Source organism: Schistocerca cancellata, chromosome 1 (assembly GCF_023864275.1).
Source record: "Schistocerca cancellata isolate TAMUIC-IGC-003103 chromosome 1, iqSchCanc2.1, whole genome shotgun sequence".
NCBI lineage: Eukaryota > Metazoa > Arthropoda > Insecta > Orthoptera > Acrididae > Schistocerca > Schistocerca cancellata.
Window position 1 is genome coordinate 1,010,825,346 of NC_064626.1, and position 25,991 is coordinate 1,010,851,336.

Sequence of the window (25,991 nt, forward strand, 5' to 3'; positions counted from 1 at the left end):
CGAAAAGTCTAGTGAACTAAACCATGAAATTTCAAAATTTAAATATATCTATAATGGACCATATATAATACAGAACATTCCACACGAAAATGCTTACTACCTAATCTATCCAAAATCCAAAAGACCTTTAGGTGTAAGAAATATAGTGGATCTGAAACTGTATGTTCCCAGAAACGAGTAATTGTGCTGTATTTTATGCTGAACCCAAGTTGTTTGAAATGTAACTAATCTTTGTAAATGCCTGTATTCCATTGAAAGTGTACTAATGTAGTTATGTGAGTTTCAGATTACCAATTGTACTGTAACTGTAAAAATGTATCTAGGAAAGGACTGAAAAGAAAGGATAAATGCTATCTGCCAGATAAAAGATGGAACTGTCTAAAATGAAAATGGGCAGAGTATGAACCAGAATAGGAAGGACTGCCAAATACCAATGAGGGCAGATAAATAGTCGATGGAAAATAGTAAATGTAATCCAGAGGATGTGACAATAGGAAGTGAAATGGACTGCCCAAATTCACATAATAGGCAGCAAATATATGTAAATAATTTCTGAAAATTTTGTGTGTGTGTTTTGTTTAGTAAATTAGGAAATGGACTGCTATTCAAAGCAAGCAGCGACAAATTATCCTATAGTGTATACGAAATATGCATTTGTTTTTGTAGTTAAATATTTGCATTCCAGAATTTTAAATTATTTCGTTAAGAAATTTGGGAAAAATTGATTACATTGCTATTTTAGTAATGTTTAAATGGGAAGTTGGACTGTGCAAAAGGCACTTAAGTAAATAACAAGATATTGGTCTTAATATATTAAAATAGCGTGAACCTATATACAGTGAGTGGAAGGAAATATGTAGTGTAAATCTTCTTGAACTTTTACGTAAAGATTCAGAACCAGTGTATCATTGTTAAATTTAGTGTTCCCATAAAATTTGGACTTAAGAAAATTTTCTGGAAACAGGGGCATGTGTAACAATAATGTACCTATAATAATTTTTTTCTTTATGCATTTAGATAAATGTTTCTTTCTGAATTTATGTGAAATAATGTAAATATTATTTTAGATTTTTTCTTTTCGTGTCATGTTAAAGAAACTGTACACAACTTTTGAAATGAATGTCATTGCTTATGTTAGATTTTAAGCAATTTGATAACCAAAGGAAAATGTATTTAATGTTAAAACTATTGTAAAATGTGTAAATTGTAATTTAAACACTTGGTCCATACGTAGGTAATGCATTAGAATATGTGTAGTAGAAAACCTGTGGTGAATACCCTACCTGTAGGGGCGCGGGAAAAGGTGGATGCAGGCGAGCGCGGGAAAACGCACACTGGCGCGGATCGGCACAACGGGCTCAGTGACACAGTCGGAGTTGAGCATCGGTCAGAGGAACATGTACTGTACCGAGGAGGCTATCTAGGAAAAGTGGATTCCATTAAGCCTCGGATGGGCCGATTCCGACGACTACTTGGCATGGCTATATTCTCAGGCACAAAACTGGAAAGATTACGACGCTAAGAAGAATGAAAGTGCCGATACTGTGAGAGCCTTAGCCGTGCTTGTATGTGTGCTGTGCTGCCCGCTATCTCGCTGCCCGCCATCCGCCGTACCGACGTGCACAGGTCAAACGTTTATTTCATCTTTAGAAGTGTATCTGTGTGGACCAGTGTTGAAACTGTTCTAACTGTTCAATAATAACGTGACTTTTACCAGAATTGCCTTAGACATCACTTATCCTTATCATTGACCTAGACAGGGTCCTTACCTTATATTGTGCAACCCGAGTATCCTGAATTGAAAGTTACAGTTAGTACTAAATTATCTGCAGACCAATTTATGTTATAAAGACGTTCAAGGATAGGAGTGCCAATGTAAATGTTAGTAAAGAATATCAGTGTGATTAAATTGAAAGATAAATTTTGAATTGAGCTAGCAATGTTATTGAATTCATTTGAGACTGAAAGAATGTTAGTCAATTACTCCAGAAGCGTGACAAAAGAATAGTAATCCATAGGTTGATAATTTTGAGTGTTAATGTACCTTCAGGACTTACTAGTTTCAGCATAACGACCGTAACAGTTTCAGCCCCCCCCCCCCCCCCATTCTCTTGCTTATTCTTGCACATTTTGAAGTGTACTGATCAGAATTGAACAGTAAAATTAATTTCTATATTAAACCTAAGTATATTAGTGTTTTTTCCAATTTTAATAGTGACATTGTATGTGTGTTTTCAAAATTGCTGATTCTAGGGTAATCTATGCCCGATTTCACTCTGATCAATATACAAAGTGCAGCTCGTAGTAATCATTGCTGTGTGGTGTTGTGTAAGTTTAGCTCATTCAAATTAGTACAAAAGAAGAAAACCTTAGTTCAGTAGATTCTTTCTGGTTCTAAATTTTGCTATAAAACGCAACATTACTACGTTTCACTATGCTTGAATATGCTATTACTTGTACAGGGAAAAACTCACTCAATGCCTAATTAGGCTGGCGACTGTACTATTAATTATTGGTAGTATCTGCTGTGTGTACTTCTTGTCCATGCGAACGCGTAATTGTACTTTACATTTACTTGACGCATCACTGTAGTTACTGACTGAATATAAGTCCGAATTGCTTCCATTAGGTACACGCGGTCAACTTATGTACTAAATCCTTGTTTACAAGGTGAAGCCCGTGAATTTATTACAGTACAGGTTTTATTGAGCTAACGCACGTCCGACAGGGCGGTAGTGTTACACTTCTGCATTGAAAAATACGTCAAGGAGCCGTCACGCTCGTACAAAAGTGTGAATATTTGAGTAGTGTCTTTTCTGTCGGACATGCCCGAAACAACAGACACCTCACGTATACATACATACACTACTGACCATTAAAATTGCTACACCAAGAAGAAATGCGGATGATAAACGGGTATTCATTGGACAAATATATTATACTAGAACTGACATGTGATTACATTTTCACACACTTTGCGTGCATAGATCCTGAGAAATCAGTACCCAGAACAACCACCTCTGGCCGTAATAACGGCCTTGATACGCCTGGGCATTGAGTCAAACAGAGCTTGGGTGGCGTGTACAGGTACAGCTGCCCATGCAGCTTCTACACGATACCACAGTTCATCAAGAGTAGTGACTGGCCTATTGTGACGAGCCAGTTGCTCGGCCACCATTGACCAGACGTTTTCAATTGGTGAGAGACTTGGAGAATGTGCTGGCCAGGGCAGCAGTCGAACATTTCCTGTATCCAGAAAGGACCGTAAAGGACCTGCAACATGCGGTCGTGCATTGCCCTGCTGAAATGTAGGGTTTCCAGGGAATGAAGGGTAGAGCCACGAGTCGTAACACATCTGAAATGTAAAGTCCACAGTTCAGAATGCCGTCAATGCGAACAAGAGGTGACCGAGACGTGTAACCAATGGCTCCCCATACCATCACGCCGCGTGATACACCAGTATGGCGATGACGAATACATTGTGCATTCACCGCGATGTCGCCAAACACAGATGCGACCATCATGATGCTGTAAAGAGAACCTGGATTCATCCGAAAAAATGACGTTTTGCCATTCGTGCACCCAGGTTCGTCGTTGAGTACACCATCGCAGGCGCACCTGTCTGTGGTGCAGCGTCAAGGGTAACCGCAGCCATGGTCTCCGAGCTGATAGTCCATGCTGCTGCAAACGTCGTCGAACTGTTCGTGCAGATGGTTGTCTTGCAAACGCTCCCAACTGTTGACTCAGGGATCGAGACGTGGCTGCACGATCCGATACAGCCATGCGGATAAGATGCCTGCCATCTCGGCTGCTAGTGATACGAGGCCGTTGGGATCCAGCACGGCGTTACGTATTACCCTCCTGAACCCACCGATTCCATATTCTGGTAACAGTCATTGGATCTCGACCAACGCGAGCAGCAATGTCGCGATACGATATACCGCAATCGCGATAGGCTACAATCCGACCTTTATCAAAGTCGGAAACGTGATGGTACACATTTCTCCTGCTTACACGAGGCATCACAACAACGTTTCACCAGGCATTGCCTGTGAGCTGCTGTTTGTGTATGAGAAATCGGTTGCAAACTTTCCTCATGTCAGCACGTTGTAGGTGTCGCCACCGGCACCAACCTTGTGTGAATGCTCTGGAAAGCTAATCATTTGCATATCACAGGATCTTCTTCCTGTCGGTTAAATTTCGCTTCTGTAGCACGTCATCTTCGTGATGTAGCAATTTTAAAGGCCAGTAGTGTACTTTAGTCGGTAACTACGACGCCTATCACTTTTTAATCCCTTTGAATATGATTTTATTGTGCACAAAATCACTTAAAGTTTCGAACGGTTTCGGTAGCCACCGACAATTTTCAGGCTTACATGATAGGAAATGAAAGGAAAATAAGTTAAAGTTGAAGCTACACAGGTTACGACAAAGGCCTGGGATCAGAAATCGTCACCGTTGATATCGAGAGATCTCTGCCTGGCCCACAAAGTAATAGTAAGGAAAAGTAAGCAAAATAAAAATCTTGTAGGTGTGGAACGGCTGTTATCAAAACAAATACATTATCAAACTTCCTGGCAGATTAAAACTGTGTGCCCGACCGAGACTCGAACTCGGGACCTTTGCCTTTCGCGGGCAAGTGCTCTACCATCTTTTTTTTTTTTTTTTTTTTTTTTTTTTTGGGAGCACAAGAGAAAGAAAACAAATAGGCTGCAGATAGAGAGCTATATGTGAAAGGGATAAACATGTGTAAGGAGAAAAAAAAACTTAGAAGAGGAGGAGAAAAGAGAAGTGAAATAAAACAGGAATACTTTCCGCGCCATGCTCCACTTTGGCGCGCCATCAGAACAAAATGCATTCTATCATTGACCATTGAAGGGGAACGTGGGATCGTCCAGTCTTGGCTGGCACGGTTCGTTCAGATTCCAGCTTTGAGGCGGGTTGGTGAAAATGCTCTGTAAATAGTTCGCGAAAGTGGCCCGATAGTGTCGATGCCGGCGAAGGGTGTGGTGATGTACTGAGCTACCGAAGCACGACTCACGCCCGGTACTCACAGCTTTACTTCTGCCAGTACCTCGTCTCCTACCTTCCAAACTTTACAGAAGCTCTCCTGCGAACTTTGCAGAACTAGCACTCCTGAAAGAAAGGATATTGCGGAGACATGGCTTAGCCACAGCCTGGGGGATGTTTCCAGAATGAGATTTTCACTCTGCAGCGGAGTGTGCGCTGATATGAAACTTCCTGGCAGATTAAAACTGTGTGCCCGACCGAGACTCGAACTTGGGACCTTTGGTAGAGCACTTGCCCGCGAAAGGCAAAGGTCCCGAGTTCGAGTCTCGGTCGGGCACACAGTTTTAATCTGCCAGGAAGTTTCATATCAGCGCACACTCCGCTGCAGAGTGAAAATCTCATTCTAAATACATTATCGGTTAAAAAGTATCCACACATCCATATGTAATGAAGAATAGAACACTATTTACAAAATGTATCTCGTGAAAACAACAAACAGAAGTGAGTTGTATAACTGTTGTTTACATTACACTTGTATCCCTTTAACGTATTTGAAAATCCTTTAATGAAATTGAATTTTCATGTAATAGTTGCACTCGAACCAGCTTGCTGCGTATTAATATCTCGAGTTCTCATACAGATATATATGATAAACGTTCTCTAAATTATTGTTGCACCACGAAAAATTACAGGCATAGATTTTGGAAATTCTTGTAAATTTCGCGCAGACGTGGCTGGAAGGTAGTAGTTAAAAGAGCGATTGGCACATCGGAAGGCAGGCGCTGGCAATGTTGATATTTTGCAAACGATTCTTTTAGGCAGGTTACGACACCGGTCGCAGGCTAGAAGGCACGACCTGGCGGGCCCTGTATACAAATGTGAATTAATCAGGCTACACCGGCGCGAGGAGCGAGACATGTGCTGGCATCCGCTCTCTGGGTGACATCGTCCGGCGGACCGGGACGCGAACTCGCGGCCTCCCGGCTACAGACTGCGGGCACTGAACCAGCTGCCCTGGGCGTTCGGGCGGAGCTTCTAAGTCTCACTACAACGACGGAGATCGGCGGCTTCCCTTCGGTGCTCTACATGGGGTCCACGAGTCGTCTTGAGGGAGCAGTCAGTTAATGTACGCGGCGGTCACTTAGCTGTGGCGCGAGTGGATCGCTACGTCAGCAAGGCTGGGCAACCGGACGCCAACGCTGCAGATTGTCGCGTTCGTGTTGGCTCCAACGCACGCAAGGTGCGTGGTGGCATTGCCGAGTTGAGCAGAAGGCCCACTGTTTATCTTCGATGTAACAAAGTTAATGACACACTTGACTGTGTTTCTGTGCACGCTTCGGCGTAAGTCATCTCTCTCGCCCAAACCATACTTCTCCGTAGTGCTGATATATTACAACCCCTGGGCTCGTGAGCTCAGGAAGTGGTCAGTTCGCTTTCCAACAAAAAACGTTGTGTCGGGAAGTGTCCGTCCACGTCCAGCTCTAGGTTTTAATGAGGTGAGCGGTTAGTGAGCGGTTAGTGAGGGAGTGGCACTTGACACAGGTACCAGCTCAGCACAATGTGAGGCGGTGAGTCTAAGTTTTATTTATGTTTTTTATGTTTGCTCTCGTTGTCAGAGTTAGTTCTGTGTTAGAGTTACTTTTGTGAAGTCACAGGAACCCATGGACATACCTTTGTTTAGAGGTAATGGTGGACGTTATAATTTAGTGCCAGTGAGATGTCCATTCTGCAATTTGTCTGCGAATCGTTGCCGTGTACCAGAGCTGTAGCAGCTGTTTGTTCTGCATGTAGGCGTACTGATCATCTGTCTAGTAGCTGTACTGAGTGTAGATGGACGATGACTCGCCGAATGAATTAATTTGTGTTTACATTCTTTTTTTTTAGAATTGAATGTGTGTTTGTGTCATGCTTTTTTCCAAAAAAATCGATTGCGTATAGCACGCAAAATAGTAGAAACGCGTGCTAATACCGCAGATGTAGTTTCTGCTTTAACTCCGCAAGTTCAAGCATTTTCAGAGCACTCTGAGAGCCTGGAGGAAAGAAATTTCGAACTTAATTGTGAGTTTGAGGCGCGTAAAGAGAGTCATGATCAATCGCAATCAGAGTCACGGGATAGTAACTCTGGATTGAGAATACCTTCTGTTCCGTATGACCTGGCAAAAATCGTACTGATTAATCCCTTCTCGGGCAAGGCAATGGAGGACGTGACAATTTTCGTTAAGGATATTAGGAACGTTGCGGAAGCACATGGGTAGTCAGATGAAGTAACTCTGTATGTTATTAATATGCGTTTGGCAGGGAACGCCAAAGCATATGTTGTTTATAACGAGACATTGAGTAAAGCACTTACGTTCCTGTTGTGGACCGCGGGATTGTGCGAGCCGTACCAAAAGCAGAAAAGTGAGCGGTTTTTTCGGGAGAAATTAATTACGTTTTAGATGCCGGACAAAGCGTCTGTGGAAGAATTCCCGGATAGAACTTGTAAGCTAAATTCAATGACATACGTACGGACCCAGAACGCAGAAGCTTATAGGGTACTGTTACAGGAGGCAGAAAATAGAGCGGTGGATGTTTTCTTGTTTAGTATACCCACTGAAATGTCACAGAGGGTACTGATGGAGAACTCAGACGACTTAGGGTAGCTCTTAGGGTTGCAACACTTGTAGAGGAGGTGGATATGGCCACAAAGCAGAGACTGAACTGTTGTGTGTTCGCTTCTGAAGTCAATGTTATACATGTGGTTGGAAGAGGCATGAAAGGAAGCAGTGTAAGCAACCAGACTGCTATGCGTGTGGCATAGTGGGCCATCGGGCGTTTGAGTGCAAAGGTAGGAATGGTGGAAAGCACCGGCAAGGGAAGCAGCCATTAAACGCAAACGGGATTGCATCAACCCTCGGAACGCAGTCCCCACAGACCGTAACACAAATTGGTGCACAGACGGAATGAGTTTAGTGAGTGGCATAAAACAGAATTTTCGTATAATCCGTTCATCATAAGAATAAACCTGATGTAAACATTGCACTATGTATTCTTCCGCGTTTGCTGAAATCTCATTCGATTTCCGTTTCACGTGGGACTGCAGCCGAGCTGTTTCGAGTACTGTCAAGTACGATAATAAGGGTACGTATCGTTCAAAAATGGCTCTGAGCACTATGGGACTTAACATCTATGGTCATCAGTCCCCTAGAACTTAGAACTACGTAAACCTAACTAACCTAAGGACATCACACAACACCCAGTCATCACGAGGCAGAGAAAATCCCTGACCCCGCCGGGAATCGAACCCGGGAACCCGGGCGGGTACGTATCGTGCTGTACGTTACCCGCACATCGACTTAGCGACAGTACGGGACAACAGCTTTACCATCGCATTTAACTTGCACAGCACTGTCCCTTCAGCTCGTACAGCTAGCCTACAGTGACGTGGCCAGCTGCAGTTCACACGTAAAAAGAGGCGAGCAGAGAAGCAATGCGGCTACGAATATCCTTTAATTTTTAAGCAGAATGAAATAATACAGTGCAAATCTACCAAAATGCGCTCCTTAGACGTCTAGACGAAAACCGCAACACGTTATCGTTTTTAGCTAATGTACTGTTCTAATTAAAATCAAGAATTATGAAAATTCCTGAGTTAACCATAGGGTAATCCTTCTGCATAAGCTGGGTGTAACGTAAGAGGATATTGAAGGATTTCAACGTATAGTTAAATATTGAAGCTACTGAAGGTATTACTTACAGTCAGTCGTCTGGCAATCTCTTAGCTTCTTCCTTATCCGAATCCGAGAAACACATTTCAGTTCTGGAAGTGTCACCTGCTACGTTGATAACGAGCCTATAAACAACACAATCCACGAAGCCAGCCAGTCGCAGCATTTTCTGTTCTTTTATGACGAGCCGTTCTATATCCCGCCATCGTTCGGCTGCGTGTGTTAGTTCCAGTACGTCTGGCAGCTTAACAGTCTGTTTACTTCTCGGGCCAAATCCCGCAGCTTGGCTCCAGATCAGTTCTGTTGCGTTCATATTGTAATGGTACAGTAGCAAACGTAAACATGCAGGATTGCATGATGTGCTCGATGCTGTGAAAATGATTGTTTTTCTTGTTTCTAGATACTAATGTACCACTGTGGTATAAGACAATGGACATAGTCCAGATAAAGGGGATTTGGTTTCTCATTTCTTTTCTATTCTATCGCTTGCGCCTTTGTCCCGCATTTTGCGCGGGGTTGGCGTGGTTAAATCGGATTTGGCATGTTAATGTGAAGGGGTGGCCGGATGCCCTTCCTGCCGCCACCCTGTATCCCCTGGGACCGCATCAGAGTACCCCATCTGTCTGCGTCCAGTGTAAATCATGGAAAAGCTCGGATGTGTTTCAAATATCTGTGAATTGTGTAACTGAGGCGAGACGTGCGGACCAGCCCAGTATTCTCCTAGAGGGATGTGGAAAACCGCCTAAAAATCACATCCAGGCTGGCCGGCACACCGGCCCTCGTCGTTAATCCGACGGGCGGATTCGATCCGGGGCCGGCGCGCCTACCCGACTCCAGGAAGCAGCGCATTAGCGCTCTCGGCTAACCTGGCGGGTGATTTGGTTTCTCATTTCTGCCTTAAAAATTAAATTGTTATGTTTTCTTAATTTAAAAAAAATTTATGAACGGGAACAGTCTTCCACAAAACATCAGTTAAGAATTTGTATTTGAAATGGAAACAGGAATTTCGCATCCAATATGAATTTAGAAACAAGAAGACGTGCATTATTCATAAAAGTGATGATGAGTTTTATAATTACGAGATGCAGGTATTTCAAATTGAACGAGAAAAAGAAATGATACTCCGGAGATTAGACCGAACGCACAAATACTCGCATGCTGGGCACAGTCAATTACGCTACCAACTGCGCTACGCGTTCAATCTGGAGTTAGTTAACAAATGCAGTATACACAGCCGGGGAAAACTTCAAAGCCGATTATCTCCGTAAATTTATGGAAAACGATAAGAACAGCCTGTTTCTCGGCACTTTTTAACCGTGTTCCACGCGCGTGTTTCACTACAAAACAGAAAGCAGCCTCAACCATTTTCATACGGCGCATTAACAGGGCGACAATCAGAGTACAACGCTGTAGAAGCTGTGACTGTATACGATTATTGAAATAAAAGCTACGTAGCTAAAGCGCGATTACGAAAAACGTTGATGGCTGTTAATACATTTGAATATCTTAAAATTTCATTTAACGTAACTTAGTAATAAGATATCTAATACGTAAGTAGGACCTGCTTCCAAGTGTGAAGCAACACCAGTGTACGTGTGCTACGGCTTCTGACAAATCATCGCGTTTGGGTCTGTTTATATCAGGTTTATTCTTATGATGAACGGATTATAGACACGGGTGCGAATGTGTCCGTTATCAGTCTGGACCTCGTGGGAAAGAGGAGACTTGGGCCACCACTCTGTGTGTTATGTGGGGTTGGCGATAAAAGCGTGGAATCATTGGGTATGGCAGTGCTGGAGCCTTCAGTCGGGAAAACTAAGTTTAGCGAACGCATGGATGCGTTGCCATGCAGAGACGAAGGTTATTCAGTGATTCTTGGGCTAGAGTTTCTCGACAAATATCACGCTAAGATTGAGCTATTGTTGCAACGCACAGTGGAACTCAGTCGTACTTCAAAAAATGGTTCAAATGGTAAGTCCCCTGGATTTAGAACTACTTAAACCAACTAACCTAAGGACATCACACATATCCACGCCCGAGACAGGATTCAAACCTGCGACCGTAACAGCAGCGCGGTTCCAAACGGACGCGCCTAGAACCGCTCGGCCACAACAGCCGGCAGTCTGACTTCGTTTCAACTGGAGGAAACAGTTGCAGGTGAGACAATGGCGCAAGATTCACCTGTCATTGCAGTTAAACCAACTGAAGTGCGTTCGTTTTCAGTAAAGATCCATAAACAGGATAAAATACCAGCAAGTATGGGAAAGATAGCGTGTCTTTCAGTGGATACCGATTTTCCAAGGGATACATCATATGTGATTGAACTGCTCTTAAGCAATGAAGAGTTGGATAGTTCGCAGCCGGCCTGAGTGGCAGAGCGGTTCTAGACGCTTCAGTCCGGAACTGCGCGACCGCTACGGTCGCAGGTTCGAATCCTGCCTTGGGCATGGATGTGTGTGACGTCCTAAGGTTAGTTAGGTTTAAGGTAGTTCTAAGTTCTAGGGGACTGATGACCTCAGAAGTTCAGTCCCATAGTGCTCAGAGACATTTGAACCTTTTTGATAGTTCGCATCGTTTTATCGCTGAAGTTTAGCGCATTTGAGTGACATTAACGGGAAACAAATGATTCTGGTAAGTGTGAATAACTTTGGCGGAGAAGAGGCGACTCTGTCAAAGGGTGCAATAATAGCCGCTCTGGTAGTCTTGGAAGATGAGGCCTTCGATAGGTCGAGCTTAGAGGAAAGCTACAAACAAACCATCGATAAAGAAGTGTTACGAGGGAAAGTAGATAATTTGAAGAGTAATGATGGAATGGCTATGGAGCTCTTATTTTTGAGGTTTAGTGTATTATTTTGTGCAAACTGTAGCTTACCAGCAACCCCGCTGATGCATCACTTACCGACAGTGGATAGTGCAGCAAGACACAGGATTCCGTACCATATAGCAAAGCAGCTGCAACCATTGGTAGAAAAATTTATTGAACAGCTACTACGGGATTCGCTCATAGAACCGAGTGATAGCCCCTGGAGTGTAAACATTGTCAACGTGCCACGAAAGTCGGCGGAAGGGACACGAAAATACGGATTTTGTGACTACAGATATCTAACCCCGCAAACCATTTCGGATGCTTATCCAGTTCCAAACATCATGGAAACTCTGGATAATCTGGGTCAGTGTCGGTTCTTTACAACTATGAACCTCAGGAGTGGATACCATCAATTGGATGTGGCGCCTGAAGATAGACCGAAAACAGCGTTTACCGTTCCAGGAAGACATTTTCATTACATACGCATGCCATCTGGACCAAAGAACGCACCGGCAACTTTTCAGCTGTTGTAAGATGGAGAACTGAGGGGATTAAAACCAAAAACTTGTTTGGTCTATCTCGATGACATAATTCTCTATTCAAAGGATTTACCGGAGCATGTGAGACGTTTGGAGGACGTCTTTAGTAGACTGCAATCGGCACGTTTAAAGTTAAGTGTGGAAAAGTGCCATTTTGCGCAAACTCAGGTAAACTATCTAGGCACGTGATTAGTGAGCGTGGAGTACAGGCCGATCCTCGCGTGTCAGACACAGTTCAGAATTATCAGATACCACGAACAACTAAGCAGGCACAGTCGTTCATTGACCTCTGTAATTATTATTGACGGTTCGTGAACGACTTTGCGAAAATAGCCGGACCCTTGAACATGTTGCTGAAGAACGACACGAAATACCATTGGTCGCAGGAATGTCAGGAAGAATCTGAAAAATTGAAATAGATGTTAGTTTGAGATCCAGTAGTGGGTTTTCCGGATTTCGGGAAACAGTTTACCCTTTCGCGTGATGCTTCAAATGAGGCAGTCGGTTGTGTTTTGGGACAGATGGTAGATGGTCAGGAACATCTAATGGCATACGTTTCAAGGCAGTTAAATAAGGCGGACCGTAACTACTCGACAACGGAGAAAGAGATGTTGGCGGTCATATGTGATATTACATATTTTCGATATTATCTGTATGGTAGGAAGTTTAAGATCGTGACAAATCTTGCAGCATTGACATTGTTGCTTGGCTTGAAATATCCATCTAGCAAATTACATAGGTGGGCACTTAAGATTAGTGAATTAGAGTACGAGGTAATTCAGAATTCTGGGAGATCACACGCAAATGCGGATTCGTTAAATCACACCGTAGCAATGTTAAGTACGCTATGAATGAGCGTTGAATAGTGGCAGCAGACACAGGCAAGGGATAAAGAATGTCAGGCATTTAAGTGGAAGCAGCATTTCGTTATGCACGAGGGTTTGTTGTATAGAGCAACGATGCGTGGATCACGTGTGGTGGTTCCAGAGGGTTTTCGGAAGGAAGTTTTGCAGCAAGCTCACGACCATATGTTGTCAGGTAATGATGGGTGACGTGCGACGCAAAGCAGTTTTGGTAGAGGAACAGGAAGCGTGATGTGGAGCAATATGTTAAGCACTGTGCGCCATGCGAGCAGAGGACCGGCATTACGCACCAGAAAGTGCCGTTGCAAAGATTACCTGAGGTGTCAAGTCCATTTTCTATGTTGATATTATATGTCCTCGTGCCATTTAATAAAACACCGGCAGGAAACAGTAAGTACTCACGATCATCGATCATTTTCTCGATGTTTGGCAATGGTATCGATGCCAGACCAATGGCGAGTACTGTAGCACAGGTGTTAGTAAACATACGGTTATTAAAGTTTGGGGCGCCTGAGACCATAATTACGGACCAAGGTACAAATGTTGTCTCGGATTTAATGAAGCAGCTATGCCGTGTGTTGCGTATAGACAAGTTACAGACGAGTCCGTTTCATCCGCAGACCGATGGGAGAACGGAATGAGTGCACAAGACAACTGAAAAGATGTTGAGCTATTACGTAGGTTCCTGATACAACGACTGGGACACCTATTTACGATACCTACTATGTGCCTATAGTTAGAATGTACATACTGCAGTGAACTTGTCGCCATTTGACGTGGTGTACGGTAGAAAAATGCCATCTGCCTTTGACGTTTTGATACCCAAATTAGAACCAGATGCTGACTCGGCGAGGAAGTTGTGGAGGAACGTGCAAAAGGCAAAGACGAAGGCGCTAGAACGCCAGGAACGAAGAAATATTTAACAAAATACCAGGGACCATGCTATATCGTGGAAATGACCTTACCGGTCAACGTGAAGTTGCATATTCCCACAAAAACGACTGTTATACACGTCAGTCGCATAAAACCGTTTAAAGGAATGGTAGAGGGGATACCACAACTATCGGCAACCAATCAGGAGGAGAAAATTACAAAGGGTAAAAAGAAGGGACCTGCAATTGGTGAGCAACGTGAAGTACCTGATGTGCCGTATGGGTTAAGGTCGTGTAAGTAAAACTCCGTCCGAACAGGTTTTGGAAGGCCCAACGGTACTGATCGGCCGCCGTGTCAACTTCAGACTACAGGCGTCACTAGATGCAGATATGGAGGGGGATGTGGTCAGCACACCGCTCTCCCGGCCGTACGTCAGTTTACGAGACCGGAGCCGCTGCTTCTCAATCACGTAGCTCCCCAGTTTGCCTCACAAGGGCACCGCACTTGCCAACAGCGCTCGGAAGACCGGATGGTCACCCATCCAAGTGCCAGCCCAGTCCGATAGCGCATAACTTCAGTGATCTGACGGGAACCGGTGTTACCACTGCAAGGCCGTTGGCAAGGTAGAGTAATTAAGTTGTATAATTGGGATTTGTTGCTTTTTTTATTTTGCTTTAGTATATGAGGGAGTATGTATTTTTTGCCAAAGGGGTAATTTTGTTTTTCTTTGGGGAGATGTTGGTTTTTCATGCCACTATTACTGATATTTTTTTGTTTTTGTTTTTGTGGATTGTACGTTCTCGGAAAGATATTGGGGGGGGGGGGGTTACAGAGTTATTTGTGATCTGTTCAGGTGGCCAAGTACGGATTCATATGCGGACATGTGGCTGGCTCTGAGCACTATGGGACTTAACTTCTGTGGTCATCAGTCCCCTAGAACTTAGAACTACTTAAACCTAACTAACCTAAAGACATCACATACATCCATGCCCGAGGCAGGATTCGAACCTGCGACCGTAGCAGTCCCGTGGTTCCGGACTGCGCGCCTAGAACCACTAGACCACCGCGGCCCCGGACATGTGAAGCGAGTAAATGGGATGAGGTGTGGGGAAGAGCTTCTACCAGCCCGAACGTACTTCCGGAGGGTAGTACTAACGCCAGAACATGTATGGTTGATTTGCTACGAAAGAAGCAGACCGGTAGGGTTGAAACAACTCGAGCTTCGGGGAAGCTGAATGATCATTAATAGCACGACTTTTGAGGGAATCGGGACGGATTTTCGTCTTCTGCCTACGCTCACAGTTTTGACATTGTTGCGGAATTCGTTGTATTCGTAAGAAGCATCTCTGAGGGTGTTACCCGTTCAAAATTTAACATATTTTAAGTCAAACACTCAATCCAAAGATTTTTCAGTGCTTGGACAGATTAGTACAGTCGCAGCAAGGGCAGCATGTAGACCATTTTCGAGAAGAATAGGAGCACAAAGTTTTAGTGGTGAGCATATCAGCTACTAATTTTAGCGTACTTCTAGCAGCCTTTTGGGTACTGTATTTCTGGCTAACACGCAAGAGGCCACATGCCGTGGATGCGCAAAATGTTCAAAATGTTCAAATGTGTGTGAAATCTTATGGGACTTAACTGCTAAGGTCATCAGTCCCTAAGCTTACACACTACTTAACCTAAATTATCCTAAGGACAAACACACACACCCATGCCCGAGGGAGGACTCGAACCTCCGCCGGTACCAGCCGCACAGTCCATGACTGCAGCGCCCCAGACCACTCGGCTAATCCCCGTGGACGTGCCAACACATCAATTACCAGTGGAATGGTTGACCGGCATCGGTCGGGGATACATGGTAGTAGTAAAAGTGAGCGGAAGTCCTGTATGGTGAAATCGGGAGATTTTCCTCAATTTGCAAATTATTAGAGTTAAGGTAGTTGAGTGGGAGCACGATGTTAAAGATTCGGGACGAATCTTCTTGGGAGGTATGCTGCGCTACGAGTAAGAACAGGCGAAGAATTTGGGAATTCTCAAAAATATCACGCAGCTATGGCTGGAAGGAAGTAGTTAAGAGACCGAGTGGTACATCGGATGGCAGGTGCGGGCAATGTTATATTTTGCAAACGATTCTGAGGCAGGTTAGGACACCGCTCGCGGGCTAGAAGGCAGTGTCCGACGGGTGCTGTATACAAATGTAAAGTAATTAGTACAATACAGGGCACTGACGTGCTGTGAAGAGCCCATACGATGCAGTATGACTCCCGAACGTGCTATTCCACGTTATGACGTCTGAAACTCGGCACGCTCTACGCTCAACGTTCGGATGCACGGTCCGTGTGCCGACGGCTTAAGGCTCACTACAACTACGGAGATCGGCGGCTTACTTTGGGCGCTCTACGTGGGGTCCACGAGTCGGGAGCAGTCAGCTGTGTCTCTGGTTATCCGGCGCAGTTTACGTACGCGGCGGCCGCTTAGACGTAGCGTACGTGGATCGCTCCGTCCATAAGGCTGGGGAATCGGAAGCCGACGCTGCACATTCCGGCGTTATCGCTGGCGCTGAAGCGCACATGGTGCGCGGCGCCATCGTCGATTTCAGCAGAAGGCCCACTGCGTATCTTCCATGCGAGAAAGTGAATGACGCACTTGCCTTTGTTTCTCTGCACTCCACGGCGTGAGTCATCCCTCTCTCCTAAACCATACTTTTCGGTCGTTCTGGCATATTACAACCCCTGAGCTCCTGGGTTTGTAACATTATGTAGCATTATTAAGTCCTTGATTGTGTCGCTACTGTTGATCCAACAGGAAAGCATTGATATGTTCTTCAGACCGGTCATCGTTGCAATTTTGGCTACATATTGTACAAGATAGTCAGAACGAACCATTTTGTTGATGCAAGCATCAGAGTGAATGCAGAGTTGTTGTGAGTATTGTTGAGTAACCTGTAACTTTTTGGCTATTGGAGAAAGGTGTTTTAATATCATGGGACTTGAAGGTGGTATACATACAGTGGGAGTACAATTTTGTTTATTATTATTATTATTATTATTACTATTCTCTCTTTTTCCTTCTACATCCTTCTCCGTTCTATTGAATAGATTTTCTATGGGTAAAGCCTGATATCCATTAGCTATAACTATTTACTTAATACTTTCCATTTAATTATGATTGTTTTCATCACTTAGTGGAACCTTGTACGTTCTCTGTATGGTATGCTGCTAAGTTACAGAAATTGGGATGGCATAAGGAGCTGTGCATACTGGTATTTGTAATAGTTCGTTTCATATAAACATCAGTGTACACAGCTCCCTATAGTCAATTTGCACAGGCGTAGAGCAGGCAAATTTATTCACCCATATATGTTACACTACAGCTTCCACATACACGTACAAAAGTGTATAAATCCTTCCATTGTAGTAAGTAACGTAGCAGTGGCGTGACCAGTGAAATCCGTAGTGGCGTTAAAACCACAAAAAAAGCGACTGAAGCACTGTACCAATAATCGTTAGTAGACAGAATTATAGAGTAGTAATAGATTAGCCAACAATAAGCGCTGCCTATGAGCTGGTGATGTGAAGCGTAGTATAACGTAGCACTACAAACTGAGAGGAAAGGAAGAAACATGAAGTCTTAGGTTATAAAACTAATTAGGTAAATATCGTCGCATGCAAAAGGGCACTATTTTATGAATATCACACTTGGGTATTTTTAAGACAGGAACCTATAATTATGAAACCATTAGGGAATATATTAGATTCATCGCATAAAAACAAATGAAGAAATATAGTAATCTCTCAGTGATTGTCGTCTTTTAATAATTGAAACGTATCAGTAACCATACTCGTGTGACTAGTGTGAGGAGGTTTGAAAAAAAAAAAAAGTAGTTTTCACTGTTGTTCAGTTGTCAAAAACAAGCATTTCGTTATATATCATTTTCAATGATATATAAACGTTTTGCAAGATAACGAGTTATCTCTCTATGATTGTTCATAGAAGATTCCAAAGGATCACTGTGAAGCTAAAATTAACCGTTTGATAAATCCTGACGATTATAGTAACGAAACTATGTGTGATACTATAGGTAGCCGCGGTGTATTTTCACTTGACGAACTGCTTGCGTTTAGTCTTTATACTTTCAGACTGACTTAGATATAGGCTCAGACATCGTGCCAGTTGTTTCATAAGAACATGTTTGTGGCCTTCCTGGACAGCGTTAAATAGTAAATACCAGTATGTAAACGTTCTATTACACGTAAGCACGGTTCTCTCCCATATCTGACACATCCTATTCTCTACGTTCCATTTTAAATATTAAAACAGCAATAAAGCTGGCAAACAGTCGAAATCGTCTCGTAACATCTGTAAGTGAAATTGAAAATAACATGTTGGTACTTAGTGAATTTGACTGCAGTTCCAAGTGTCAAAGAAAGTGATCATTAACGGCGTAACGCAGTCCTCAGTGAAAGGGTAATACATTCAAATAAAGCGAAGAGACGTCGAAATCAGATACACGAGTTATATGTCACCTGAATTCATTCACACAAAGAATAAATAACCGGTTATAAAATTTTGTATTAATATCGTACGTATTCCATAAACCGATAAATTTATTTTTCGATTCAAACATGTCACTTTAAAGCACAGAACGGCAATTAAGATTTCCAGTTGGGCTGAAATTTTCTGCTATTGCATACTGTTATTTTGTAAAAAGAGATGTTTTCTTTGACTTTCACCGAAGGCGCGGCGTAATTACGTACTGAGTCAAAGAAAACGCATAAAAGAAGGGAACGCCTGCAGAAGAAGTTTGTCAGCGGCAAGAATCGGTACGACCGTTAAATTTCAGCCTAACTAAGAAAAGCAAAGTTGTTTCTTCCGAAATACTGGGCTCTTACCGTCAGAACAACCGTTCACGAAAATACGTTTCCATATTGTGCAGTCTTTTGAATCTGTAGAACATTTTCCTTTATTTGAATTTTTGAGTTTCCTTGTTGTGTGCGTTTCGTTCAAATTGGTAAAGCATAGTGCAGTCCTGTTGTAAAATTATTGCCCTTGGACAGTTTTTCACGAATGTAAATCTGTTTAAGTCTGACTACGGTTTACAAGTAGGTCATCACACCTGCAGTAGTTAACAAAGGAGCGAGTAAATTAAAACCGGCCCATACGTCTCCTGAAGATTGGCTACAAGAGGCACATCTCTAAACTTCAAACATATATCACATTGTTCCTGCATTTTTTCAGTGACACCAAAAAATTAAAAACGAAGTACTCTGCAATGTTTTCATTTTTCGAAAAAGAATACACCTCATTTTCTACCTTTATGTGTTGCTGTGTATGGGACTAGGTTCAACCGTTCAATGCTAGAAAAGAGATAAATTCAAAGCAGCGAGTGGAAACCGTAGGCTTTATGCAAATGGAAGATAAATGTCAGTATTTTAGGAATGAGAAATGGATCCTTCTCCCGTTCACCATCTTTCTCATTAGACGTGACGATTCGTTTAACGTATATTATCGTTATAGCTCGATAGTAAACCACAAATGCACCAAAAATTCTTCCATGCCGCAGTTCTCATAACGATACACTTTCTGCTGTCGCCGTATCACCAAATAGTAACTGCTGATCCAACAACTTGTAAAAGTTGAACATTAAAACTCTATTGGCCAGTCATTTCAGCGTTATCAGAATAACTGATAACGTGAGTTTTCTGTGTCAGTAATTGAGGGCATTGTGCACTATTTAATGGGACTGGTTAGTGCTAGACTTTTATTTTCTAGTAAAGAATCCGATACACACATTTAAATTTACTAAACGATCCAGTAACATTTTTCGCACAATATTATTCTTGATTTTCATTCACATCCATAAAAGCTTTAAAATATTTGCTTATGTATGATACAAAATATACAGCGTGTAACAAGAAGGTATTGCCAAACTTTCAGGAAACATTCCTCACACATAGAGCAATAGAATTAGTTACATGAACAAGGGCCCGAGATCCTTAATTTCCATGTCAGAGCTTATTTTCTACTTCCATTGATAATCACATTAATCAAGGAAACCGCAAACAGAACGTACCAGCGTTACGTGAAATGTTTTCTTGCTTGAAATGATCATAGGACCGTCCCGTTGTTTAAAATATGCAATAATTTGTAATTCTTAAGTTCTCGTTACTGTTTGTTCTTCCAATTGAATGAAGGTAATATTGACATGGGACTCACTCTGTCGCTTGTGTAGATATGTGACTAACCGCGTTGCTCTACTAGCATCAAGCACATTTAGTGTTCTTCTTGTACTGTGCAAGCATGTAGCAACAGCTGTTTACCGTTCCTCATGGATTTCGTTCACGGTACAGTGCAACGGAAGTGTACTCAAATGAGGAATTGGCAAGTGCTCATTTTCTGTGTGGGTTAGCAGGTGGTAATTGTTATGGTGGTCAACGTTTGTATCGAAAGACTTCCAGAGTGGTGATGCCCCGTCTGATCGTCGTGTTAGGGAACATGGGACATTTAAGCCTACTATTCGTGGCTGGGACAAGCCCAGAAGGACGAGGGCATCAAGGAACTTCTGCAATTGACGAAAACCTTATTGTCAGCGTTAGGCAGTTAACAGCAACAAATAATGTTGAGTACACAATGTCAGGAGAGTGCTACGCGAGAACCATGTACCACGTACCACGTACCACGTACAGCGTGCTCAGACACTATCAGCGGCTTAACGTCATGCACAGGTACACGTCTGCGAATAATTCAGTCAATAAGGTGTCAGCCATCAGTTTGGCATAAATGTGCTGTTGACCGATGAGGCTTCGTTTCAACGTGATCAAATTGTGAATTCATACGATCATCAAATATTGGCTATCGATAATCCTCACGAAACTGTGCACTCACATCATTTTCTGTCAACATCTGGGCCGGCATTGTTGGAGACTGTTTGTTAGTACCTCATGTTCCTCGAACCAGGCTCAACGGCGAACACACCCTACTTTCTTAGAGAACACCATACCTGATCGGTTCCGGGCGGGAAGGAGCGCCGGTCCCCGGCACGAATCCGCCCGGCGGATTTGTGTCGAGGTCCGGTGAGCCGGCCAGTCTGTGGATGGTTTTTAGGCGGTTTTCCATCTGCCTCGGCGAATGCGGGCTGTTTCGCCTTATTCCGCCTCAGTTACACTATGTCGGCGATTGCTGCGCAAACAAGTTCTCCACGTACGCGTGCACCACCATTACTCTGCCACGCAAACATAGGGGTTACACTCGTCTGGTGTGAGACGTTCCCTGGGGGGTCCACCAGGGGCCGAACCGCACAATAACCCTGGGTTCGGTATGGGGCGGCCGAGGGGTGAAGTGGACTGCGGTAGTCGTCGTGGGGTTGCGGACCACTGCGGCTGCGGCGGGGACGGAGCCTCTCTGTCGTTTCTAGGTCCCCGGTTAACATACAACAACATATATACGTCAAATGATATGAGCTGGTCCGACGTTAGCACTCTCCATCATGACTAACTTGTTGCATACCCACCAAGGAAACATAACATAACATAACATACCTGATCTGCCTTCACGATTGCGACGTAACATGTACTTCATGCACGACGGAGCTCCTCCTCATTTCAGTGCTAATGTCCGTAGGCTCATAAATAACAGCTTCAGTAAGAGGTGGACAGATTAAGGTGGACCAGTTCCTTGGCCACCGCGTTCTCCAGGCCTAAACCAAGTATACTTTTATTTTTTGGGGCATATGAAAGCTATTGCGTACGGAACCGCTGTACAAGAAGAACAGAGTCTTCGTGCCCCTACAGTAAATATTTTGAAACGACACGTAATTCTTCAGGAACATCAGCGCTCATGGTTTCAATGCGAAGACGCGTTGATCCATGTGTCCCTGCTAATAGACAACGTTTCGAAATTTTCTTTTAGGACATTGTTTCATAATGTGTAAATACGTTGTTTTCCAGTGTTTTTTCTGTGATTCATATGTTGAAGAGTCATAGAAACTGAGTTTTAACTTGGAAATCGTTTCCGAACCCATATTTTCCATATTTTCTTCCTCTTCGTGTGAGGAAAGTTTCCTGAAAGTACAGCCATTTATTTTTCTTACACCCCTTGTATAAATATATTAGTTTCCATGAAATATTGAAATACTAAAACTGTAATACTTATTTTGAATTTTCGTGCAACCAGTAATATTTATTATTATTATTATTATTATTGTTATAGTCTTAATTGTTAACAGTGTTTATTCTGTGAAATCAAATCATAAAATAAAAATCATAAATTGTTAATGAAGTAGCTTTTTTTCTATCGATATTAATATAATATAGTACCTTAGTAAATCTTTGACTCGCTTTGGCAGAAACTAGTTCTAGAGGAAAAGGTGCTGTAATGTGTCATGTGTTTAGGTGATACAGGGTTGTTTTTCTTTTGGGTGTATGTGTGCTGTTGTGAAACAAAATACTTTATGAAAAAGTGTTCTATTTGCTAAAATATGGAAGTTGATTACAAAATACAGGCAACTATTCATTTATAAGTCATATACGAGGGTTGAAACTTAAATAGTGGCAACTATTTATTCACAACCGATACAAAAGAGTTACATGTTTGCACCTGTTGCTGTCCTTCAAAGTAGTCACCAGCGTTGTGTACAACTCGTTGCCAGCTATGTGTAAGGCGTAGTATACCGTTAGCGGAGCCTGTTCTGTTGATGGTCCGAATGGAGCGGTCTAAAGTTATGGTGATTCTCATGTACGACTGTGATGGTGTTATGCTAACGCATTACGTTCCTCCACGGCAGACTGTCAATGCAGAGCATTACTCTTCGTTTTGGACCACCACCTGCGACCAGCTTTGCGAAAGAAGCTGCGACACTTTCTGCACAACACATCCATCATTTTGCATGACAATGCGCTGTCGTATACAGCGCAAGCTGTAGCTGCTCTGTTCGAAGTGGGACTGGGAAGTACTGTACCATCCACCATACTCTCCGGAATTAAGTCCTTGTGACTTTGATTTGATTCCGAAGATGAAGGAAACACTTCGTGGCCTTCGCTTCACAACTGTTCCAGAGATTCGGCAGGCAGTAGACAGCTTAATTCGTACCATCAACAGAACAGGCTCTGCTAACGGTATACTACGCCTTCCACATCGCTGGCAACGGGTTCGGTACAACGCTGGTGACTACTTTGAAGCAGAGTAACAGGTGCAAACATGTAACTCGTTATCATGGGTTGTGATAAATAGTTGCAACTATTTAAGTTCCAACCCTCGTAAGTAGCCAATCTATATCACAGAATCTCTTCTGAAAGCAGGAAATATCGTTCCTCAACACATACTGTGCCAACGAGAACATCGAGAAACAGATGACGAGAAAAAACTAGTAGAACTACTACAGATTTTCAGAGTTTTTGCTTCTAGGTCCTGAGAAATGTTCACACAAACAACTATAGTGTTCCAGTGAGGTTCGATAAAGATTATTACCGTTATTGAATAATATTATTCTCATGTTTAAGGTGCCTCAGTCCGGAACCGCGCTGCTGCTACGGTTGCAGGTTCGAATCAAAAAATGGCTCAAATGGCTCTGAGCACTATGGGACTTAACATCTGAGGGCATGAGTCCCCTAGAACTTAGAACTGCTTAAACCTAACTAACCTAAGGACATCACCCACATCCATGCCCGAGGCAGGATTCGAACCTGCGACCGTAGCGGTCACGCGGTTCCAGACTGACGCGCCTAGAACCGCACGGCCACAAAGGCCGACGCAGGTTCGAATCCTGCCTCGGGCATGGATGTGCGTGATGTCCTTAGGTTAGTTAGGTTTAAGTAGTTCTAAGTCTAGGGGACTGATGACCTCAGATGTTTTAAGTCCCATAGTGCTCAGAGCCATTTGAACCATTCTCATGTTTAGAAAAGAGAAAAATAACTCTACTGACGGAAAAAAATTGCGACTCCGAGAAGGATTTGTGCGGGGTGAAAGAAAGTTGGTAGGTGTGTTTCTACATCTGAGGAATGACGTCTATTCAAACTTCACGACAATGGCGTAGGAATGGCAGTAGTAGGACCACTATGAGGATGCACACCAGGTTTGCTTTAAATACACACTGTAACAGTCGTGAGAGTTAGTTACCTATGAGATTAATCGTTGTGAGCTGATGTTAGTCAAGAATTCCTTTAAGAAGATAAAGTCACTATTACCAACACCTCATTGAGTTTGAAAGAGTTTGTCTAATACATAAATTCGATGTTCTCCCTCCGACACTGCAGAAAGACTTGGCAGGAGTGTAGCCATTGTACATGAATGCTGGCGGCGGTAGTCACAATAACGTATGGTCGCAAGAAGACCGGGCTCCAAAAATGGTTCAAATGGCTCTGAGCACTATGGGACTCAACTGCTGAGGTCATTAGTCCCCTAGAACTTAGAACTAGTTAAACCTAACTAACCTAAGGACATCACAAACATCCATGCGCGAGGCAGGATTCGAACCTGCGACCGTAGCGGTCTTGCGGTTCCAGACTGCAGCGCCTTTAACCGCACGGCCACTTCGGCCGGCCAAGACCGGGCTCCGGACGGCCACGTGATGCTGCCGAGAGTGGAGACCATTGTGTTCGGCGTATGGCTCTGGCGCATCGCACTGGTTCTGTAGCAGTTCGCGCCACAGTGACGTAAAGAAATGTTACAAATTGGTTACTTCAAGGACAGCTCTGATCCAGGCTCCTGTAGCGAGCATTCCAATGACCCCAAACCACCGCCGTTTGCGATTCAGTGGTGTCGAGTGGGAGTTCATTGGAGGGCGGGGTGGAAGTTGTTGTTTTTTTGCCGATGAGAGCTGGTTCTGCCTCGGTGGCAGTGATGGCCGTGTGTAGATTAGGAGGAGGCAAGTTGAGGGCCTGCCACCAACTTGTCTGCCTGCTAGACACACTGCCCATACACCTGGTGTTGTGGTCTGCGAAGCGATTTCCTAATACAGCAGAACTCTCGTGGTTACTCTACCCTCCTTTGCTGCAAATCTGTACATCAGTCTGGTGATTCGACCAGTTGTGTTGCCATTCATGAACGGCATTCCAGGTTGTGTCTTCCAACAGGATACCGCTCAGCCTCATATCGCTGTTGTTATCCAACATGCTCTACGGAGTGCCGACACGTGCCTTGGCCTGCAAGATCACCAGATCTGTTTCCAGTCGTGCACATACGGTATATCATCGGACGATAACTCCGGCATCATCCACACACAGCATTAACCATCCCTGCACTGAACGACCGAGCGCAACAGGCATGGAGCTCCATCCCACAAGCCGACATTCGTCAGCTATATAATGCACGTTGCATGCTTGCATTCAACATTCCGGCGGTTACACCTATTTTTAAAGCACCAGCATTTCATATTTGCAATGGATTATCTCGCGCTTACATTAACCTGTGATATTGCAATGTTAATCACTTAAATATGTTACCTAGAGAAACGTATTCCCGAAGTTTAATTGCACCACATTATTTTTTGCTAACGCGATTTGATGTAATCTACCTACCTCTCCTTAGTGCCGATTAATAACTGGATCACCATCACAGTAATAACGCAAGCGGACAACGTTAATTACGCCTGCAAATACAAGAAGATGCAGGGTCAGGGCAGATAGTAGCCGTTGCACACGTGCCAGTGTTTGTAAGAACCAACAGCACCAAGAGGAGATTCATTAGACAGGTTAGCGATTTCCTGAAATCTAGTACACAAATGCCAGAGGGTATGAGACATATATTTTAAGCCGTGAGTGATATGCGTCTTGTTGAGATATTGGACTAAAACAGAGATACTACACCCATATTGCTTGTTCAGTAAGGCAGAGAATATCGGAACTTGTACAGAAGACAGATCACTGATTGTTGTAAGGAATTATTCTTGGTTCTTTAATACAAGTAAAACACATTTCGTGGCACTCGCCCCCCCCCCCCCCCAAAAAAAAAAGCCCTGAGAAGTGCATAACTATTCCAATTAATTCCCGAGGTTGTTTTTGTCCCAGGTTATGCTGAACAATCGTACATATGCTATGGGCTCCGCATTGAGCCGCCACCCATAGTCATAAGTATCTGAAATAAAAAGAACAAAATCGATGGATTAAGCAGGGTACCGAAGCTGCAAATCGTTGTGAGCTTCTCCACTTGTTCTCCTACATTCATAATGTCATGTTTTCAGTTGCTCTTTTCTGAGTAA

At 43.5% G+C, this 25,991-nt stretch overlaps 1 protein-coding gene across 1 annotated transcript in view; it reads right to left on the reverse strand.

Moving 5' to 3' along the window:
* LOC126121493 (lachesin-like) overlaps window positions 1–25,991 on the reverse strand; it is a 1,285,782-nt gene that overhangs the window by 584,147 nt on the left and 675,644 nt on the right. The window lies entirely within an intron of this gene.